The 7,409-nt window shown below is 35.4% G+C and overlaps 1 pseudogene; it reads right to left on the bottom strand.

The window, feature by feature from the left end:
- Positions 1-2,271: 2,271 nt before the first annotated feature.
- On the bottom strand, positions 2,272-6,850 carry LOC125754715 (ATP synthase membrane subunit K, mitochondrial-like; annotated as a pseudogene).
- Between the last annotated feature and the right edge of the window lie 559 nt (positions 6,851-7,409).

The raw sequence follows: 7,409 nt of genomic DNA, 5'->3' as shown, positions 1-7,409 counted from the left end.
AGATACCCAATTTTTTGAGTCTTCCAATCCAGGAACACAGTATGTCTTTCCATGTATTTAGGTCTTTTTTGATTTCTTTCTCAGCTTTTTGTAGTTTTCAAGATACAGATTATGTACATGTTTTGTTACATATACTTAGTAGTTATAGGACTGTTCAAATTACATAGTTCATATTGGGTGAGTTTTGGTGATTTGGTGATCAAGGAACTGGTGCATTTCATCTAAATTGTTCACAGAGTTGTTTATAATTTTTGTCTTATCCTTTCCATGTCTATGGGTTTTTTAGTGATAGCCTCTCTTTCATTTTAGATACTGGTAATTTCCATCTTCTCTCTCTTTTTTTATATATTTACAAATTCTGGTATTCTTCCTTTGTTGCTAATGTTCCAGCTTTCCCCTTTTGGTATTACTTCCTTTCTATCTGAAGAATTTGCTGAAGCAAATGAAGAGTTTGCCCTTATCTAAGAATGTCTTTATTTCACTTATATTCTTGAAGGACATTTTCTCTGAATAAAGAATTCTGAATTGACAGTTCATTTCTTCCAGCATTTAAAACGATTCTACCCCTTTTTTCTGACCACCACAGTTTTTAATGAGAAACTGTCCTCTACTGAAAAAAAAAAAAAAAAAAAAAAAAGAAACTGTCCTCTATTTTTATTTTGCGTTATTTATATTTATTTAAGTATAATCAACATACAATATTATATTAGTTTCAAGTATACAATATAATTATCCAACAATTGTATACATTACTCAGTGATCATCATCATAAGTGTACTCTTAATTCTTTTTATCTTTTTTACCCATTGGCCCACTTGTCTCCTCTCTGGCAACCACCAGTTTGTTCTCTGTATCTAAGAGTGGTGGGATTTTCTTAAACTTCATATGTGAATGAAATTATATGGATGTTGTCTTTCTATGTTTGATTTATTTCATTTAGCATTACACTTTCTAGGTCCATACATGTTGTTGCAAATGACAAGATTTCATTCTTTTTTATGGCTGAGTAATAGTCCATTGTATAAATATGTACATCTTCTTTGTCCATTCATCTATGGATGGACATGGGCTGCCTCCATATCTTAGCTATTGTAAATCCCGCTACAATAGACATAGGGATGCACATATCTTTTTGAATTAGGGTTTTGTTTTCCTTAGGTAAATACTCAGTAGTGGAATTACTGGATCATACAATAGTTCTATTTTCAGTTTTTTGAGGAATATTCATACTTTTTTCTACAGTGACTGCACCAATGAGCATTTCCACCAATAGTGCACAAGTGTTTCTTTTTCTTCACATCCTTGCCAAAACTTGTAATTTCTTATCTTTTTTATTCTAGCTATTCTGACATGTGTGAGGTGATATCTCATTGTGGTTTTGACTTGCACTCCTCTGGCAGAGAAATTCATTGTCATTTAAATAATTGTTCTACTATAGGCAGTGCCTCATTTTTCTCTGGCTGCTTTCAAGATTGTCTGGTTTTTTAGCTGTTTGATTTTTGATTATAATGTTTCTACATTTGAATTTTTTGAGTTTATCCTGTTTGGGGTTTATTCAGTTTCTTGAATTTGTAGGTCTTTTGTAGGTGAAGTTTCAAACGATTATTTCTTCAGTATATTTCAACACCATACTCTTTTCATTCAGAACTCCAATGACACGAATGTTAGACATTTTATTGTAAACTCACAGGTCCATTTGGCTCCTTTAATTTTTTAAATATTTTTTTCTTATGTGCTGTTCAGACTTGATAATTTTTATTAATATATCTTCATGTTCACTAACTCTTTTCTCTATCTTCTCCATTCTGCTATTGAGTATATCAAGTGAAGTTTTTACATTTCAGTTGCATTGTTCAGTCCTAAAATTTCCATTTGGTTCTTTTTAACATACTCTATTTCTTTGCAGATACTTTTAATGTGCATTTCAAGAGTGTTTGTGATTGGTCTTTCTAGCACTTTTATTACAGCAGCTTTAAAGTCTATCAGAAAATTCCATTATCTGTGTTATATTCTTGGCACCTGTTGAATGTCTTTTTCCATGTGAGTTGAGATTTCTGGGGTTCTTCATATGCTGAGTAATTCTGGATTGCTTCTTGGACATTTTGAGTCTTATATTATGAAACTAGGTCTTGTTTAAATTCTATAAAGGATGTTGATATTTTTTTTAAGTAAGTGCTTGAATGGGCTAGGAATTTTTTCCAGATTCACAATTTAATGTATACATTGAGTTTCACACGATAAGCTGACATTAACTTCTCCAGGCATGAGAACTTAACAGATGAGGTACAGTTTAAAATTCATTGACTTTGCTCTTATAGCTTGTGTGGGCTTTTCCCCCCTTACCTTGAAGTATAAGAACATCAAAGCAATCCCTCTGTATGTGTCCAGTACACAATTCATTCTATGCATAAGAGTTGAAATATTTTTTGATACCAGTGAAATGGAATTGGGCATTAGTTTCTAGACCTGTTATAATTTCAATCTTGCAAAAGGCACCAATTCTGTTGGCTTCAATGTATGCATCTAAACCACCCCCCTCCCCGCCCTACCCCGGGCTATGATATTTTTATGATAGTATGTACTTGACCTCATTTGATTCAGGCTTCAAGTTTCAACCTACCTTCTGTGGGCTGTGGTACCAAAGTCAGGTCAGTTGCTGAAGGCTTTGCAGGTTATTTAGAACTAACCCTCAAGTGCACCACCCAGTGGTTAGTTTGAAACCTGAGTGGAGGTCTGTCAGGTCAGCCCATAAAGGCTTCGGTACCTAAGATCAGATTTATGTATGCCCAGGCTGAGGGTAAGCCTAGGAGTTCAAAAACAACTTTCTCATGTTTCTTCACCAAGTTCCTCCCTCTATGCTATAACCCTAGGACTTTTTGGCTACCTGGGGCTCCAGAAAAGAATTTTAGTAATTATACCAGGAGAACAGGCATAAAATGGGACTATCTCAGCAAACTGAGCCACAGGGTTACTATATTAATAAAGAACGAGGGAATGGGAAGCAGCAATGCTACACTATGGCTAACAGGGCAAAAAGACTTCCAGGTGCAAAGCAACTAAAATTTCTAATGCCTTAATAGTATGGGATCATGAGCTATAGCCAAACATCTCTAGGACATAACTAAAGTGTTCAGACCAGGGTCACCTGGGTGGCTCAGTGTTTGAGCGTCTGCCTTTGGCTCGGGTCATGATCCCAGGGTCCTGGAATCAGGTCCTGCTTCGGGCTCCCTGCAAGGAGCCTGCTTCTCCCTCTGCCTGTGTCTCTGCTTCTCTCTGTGTGTCTCTCACGAATAAGTAACTAAAATCTTTAAAAAAAAATTTTTTTAAGTGTTCAGACCAACATGACATTCAGAAAGGAGAGGATACTAGGGAGCACAATTGCTAAAGCCCAGGGCAGAAAATTAACTAGAAAGGAGTACAAACAGAGAGATCTATAAAGGTTGGCTTTCTCCTGATCCATTCAGAGTTGGGGTAGATTTACCATGAAGATAATGAAACTTCAGTTTTAGGGAACATCATTTTATAGGCCCCTCCCAAACCCTATTCCAATATTTGTACATGTAATTTTGTATTCTATTTTTTTTAATTTGATTGAATAGAATTTTTAAAATTATTTATTTATTTATTTATGATAGTCACACACACACAGAGAGAGAGAGAGGGAGGCAGAGACACAGGCAGAGAGAGAAGCAGGCTCCATGCACCGGGAGCCCGACGTGGGATTCGATCCTGGGCCTCCAGGATCGCACCCTGGGCCAAAGGCAGGCGCTAAACTGCTGCGCCACCCAGGGATCCCTGTATTCTATGTTTTAAAGAACCCCAACCCCACCCCATATTTTAAAAGTTTTAGGCATGACAAAACCTAGATCTCCCCTGACCTGGTCGCAATTTCTCACTGAATAATGCACAGGGAAGTCTTCTGCCTTCACACTCTTCCTCTCAAAATTTACCCTATTCTTGGCTCTAAATACAAATTACACATCCAGAGAATAAGGTGATACATAGATGATTGCTGGCTTCTACCCAGAATGAAAAGGCCACAATGATGGTCATTAAGTTTATTCTAAAACGTAGACAATTTGTTGGTATATAATTGTATATAGTAGTCTTTCAGGATTCTTTTTTTAAAGATTTTATTTATTTATTTATTCATAAGAGATAGAGATAGAGATAGAGATAGAGATAGAGATAGAGAGGCAGAGAGAGATAATACAGGCAGAGGGAGAAGCAGGCTCCCCTCAGGGAGCCCAATGTGGGACCCGATCCAGTGGGATCAAGTCCTGAGGTGAAGGCAGATCCTCAACCACTGTGCCACCCAGACGTCCTGTCTTTCATGATTCTTTGTATTTCTGTGATATCAGTTAAGTCTCTTTCATTTCTATTTATTTGGGCTCTCTCTTTTGCTTGATGGGTCTTGCTAAAAGTTTATCAATTTTGTTCATCTTTTCAAATAACTAGCTTTTAGTTTCATTAATCTTTTCTATTATTTTTTGTCATTTATTTCTGCTCAAATTTTTATTATTTCCTTCCTTCTACTAATTTTGGACTATGTTTCTTTTTCTTTTACTAGTTCCGTTAGGTATAAGGTTAGATTGTTTATTTGAGATTTTTCTTGTTTCTTGCAGTAGGATTGTATCTCTATGAATTTCTTAGAACTGCTTTTGCTGTATCCCATAAATCTTGAAGAATTGTGTTTTCATTTTCATTTGTCTCAAGGTATTTTTTTTTACTTCCTCTTTGATTTCTTCATTGACCAGTAGTAGCATATTGTTTAATCTCCATGTGTTTGTGCTTTCTCCAGTTTTTTCTTCTAATTAATTTCAGTTTTATATCACTGTGGTCATAAAAGATGCTTGATATTTCAATCTTCTTCAACTTATTGAGATTTGTTTTTTGGCCTGACATGTGATCTATCCTAGAGAATGTACCATGTGCACTTTAGAGGAATGTGTATTCTGTTGTTTTTGGACAGAATGTTCTGTACATATCAATTAAGTCCATCTGGTCTACTGTGTTGTTAAAGGCCAATGTTTCCTTAATTCATTTTGTGCCTGGATAATCTGTCCATTGATGTAAGTGAGGTGTTAAAGCCTTCTACTATTATTGCATTATTGTCAATTTTCCCCTTTGTGTCTGTTAATATTTGCTTTATATATTTAGGTGCTCTTACACGGGGTACATAAATATTTACAAGTGTCATATCTTCTTGGTGAAATGATCCCTTTATCATTATGTAATGCCCTGATCTGTCTCTTGTTACAATCTTTAACAACTATATGCCAAAAAATTGGACAACCAAGAAGAAATGGATGAATTCCTAGAAATATATGATCTTCCAAGACTGAATCAGGAAGAAACAGAAAACAGACGGATTACTAGTAATGATATTAAAGCATTAATAAAAAAACTCCTAACAAACAAAAATCCATGACCAGAAAGTTCTACAGGTAAATTCTACCAAATATTTAAAAAAGAGTTAAAACCTAACTTTCTGAACCAATTCCAAAACACTGAAGAGGAAAAAATGCTTCCAAGTTCATTCTGTGAGGCCAGCATTACTTAAAACAGACAAAGACACTACCAAAAAACAAAAACAAAACCAAAATTACAGGCCACTATCCCTGATATAGGTAGATGCACAAATCCTCAACGAAATATTAGCAAACTGAATTCAATGAAACATTAGAAGGATTGTTACCACAAAAAGGATTATATACCATGATCAAGTGGATTAACTCCAGGGATGCAAGGGTGATACAACATCCACAAATCAATCAATGTGATATACTAAATTAACAAAATGAAGAATAAAAATCATATGATCACCTCAATAAATGCAGAAAAAGCATTTGACAAAATTCAACATCAATTTGTGATAAAAACTCTCAACAAAGTGGGTATAGAGAAACCAGACCTTAACATAATAAAGGCCATATATGACAAGCCCACAGGTAATATCATACTCAATGGTGATAAGCTGCAAGCCTTTCCTCTAAAATCAAAAGCAAGACAAGGGGAGCACCTGGGTGGCTCAGTGGTTGAGTGTCAGCCTTTGGCTCAGGGCATGATCCTGGGGTCCTAGGATCGAGTCCCACATCAGGGTCCTTGCAGGGAGCTTTCTTTTCCTTCTGCCTATGTCTATGCCTCTCTCTCTCTCTCTTTCTGTGTGTGTGTGTGTGTGTCTCTCATGAGTAAATAAATAAAATCTAAAAAAAAAAAACCCAAACAAATCAACACACAAGAAAGGATGTCCACTCCTACCACTTTAGTTCAACATACTATTGGAAGTCCCAGCCACAGCAATTAGGCAAGAAAAAGCAACATAAGGCATCCAAATTGGCAAGGAACAAGTAAAATTGTGACTATTCACAGATAACAAGATATTATATATAGAAACCCCTAAAGATTCCACTCAAAAACTAATTAATGAATTCAGTAAAGTTGCAGGATGCAAAATTGATATACATAAAACTGTTGTATTTCTAGACACTCATAATGAACTGTCAGAAAGAAAAATTAAGAAAACAGTCCTATTTATAATTGCATCAAAAAAGTACCTAGGAAGAAATTTAACCATGGAAGTGAAAGCCTTGTTTTCTGCCAACTACAAGACTTCAGTGAAAGAAACTGAAGATGACAGAAACAAATGAAAAGATATTCCAGGCTCATGGATTGGAAGACTTAATACTGTTAAAATGTCCATACTATGCAAAGCAATCTACAGACTTAAGGCAATCCTGGTCAAAATACCAGCAGCATTTTTCACAGAACAAAAGAAGTAATCCTAAAATTTATGTGCAACCCCAAATAGCCAAAGAAATCTTAAGAAAGAACACACCTGAAGGTACATGCCCCTAGATTTCAAACTGTACTACAAACTATAGTAATCAAAATATTATAGTACTGGCACAAAAATAGGCACATAGATCAAGAGAACAGGATAGAGAGCTCAGAAATAAACTCATGCTTTTATGGCCTATTAATCTATGACAAAATGGTAAGAACATACAATGGAGGAAAAGACAGTCTCTTAAATCAATAATGTTGGGAAACTGGACAGCTACATGCTAAAGAATGAAATTGGACCACTTTCTTACACCATACATAAAAATAAACTCAAAATGGATTATAGATCAAAATGAGATCTGAAACCATAAAAATTCTAGAAGAGAGCACGGACAGTAATTTCTCTGACATTGGCCATATCAACATTTTCTACATATGTCTCCTGAGGCAAGGGGAAAAAAGCAAAAATTAACTACTGGGACTACGCCAAGCTAAAAGCTTTTGCAAAGTGAAGGAAACCACTAACAAAATAAAAAGGCAATGTACTGAATGGGAGAAAACAATCTCAAATTATATATTCTATAAAGGGTAGCCATCCAAAATATATAAAGAACTCATGAAAC

This window comes from Canis lupus, chromosome X (assembly GCF_003254725.2).
Source record: "Canis lupus dingo isolate Sandy chromosome X, ASM325472v2, whole genome shotgun sequence".
Lineage (NCBI taxonomy): Eukaryota > Metazoa > Chordata > Mammalia > Carnivora > Canidae > Canis > Canis lupus.
Note: the sequence above shows the minus strand (reverse complement) of the source record. Positions and strands in the feature narration are given on the sequence as shown.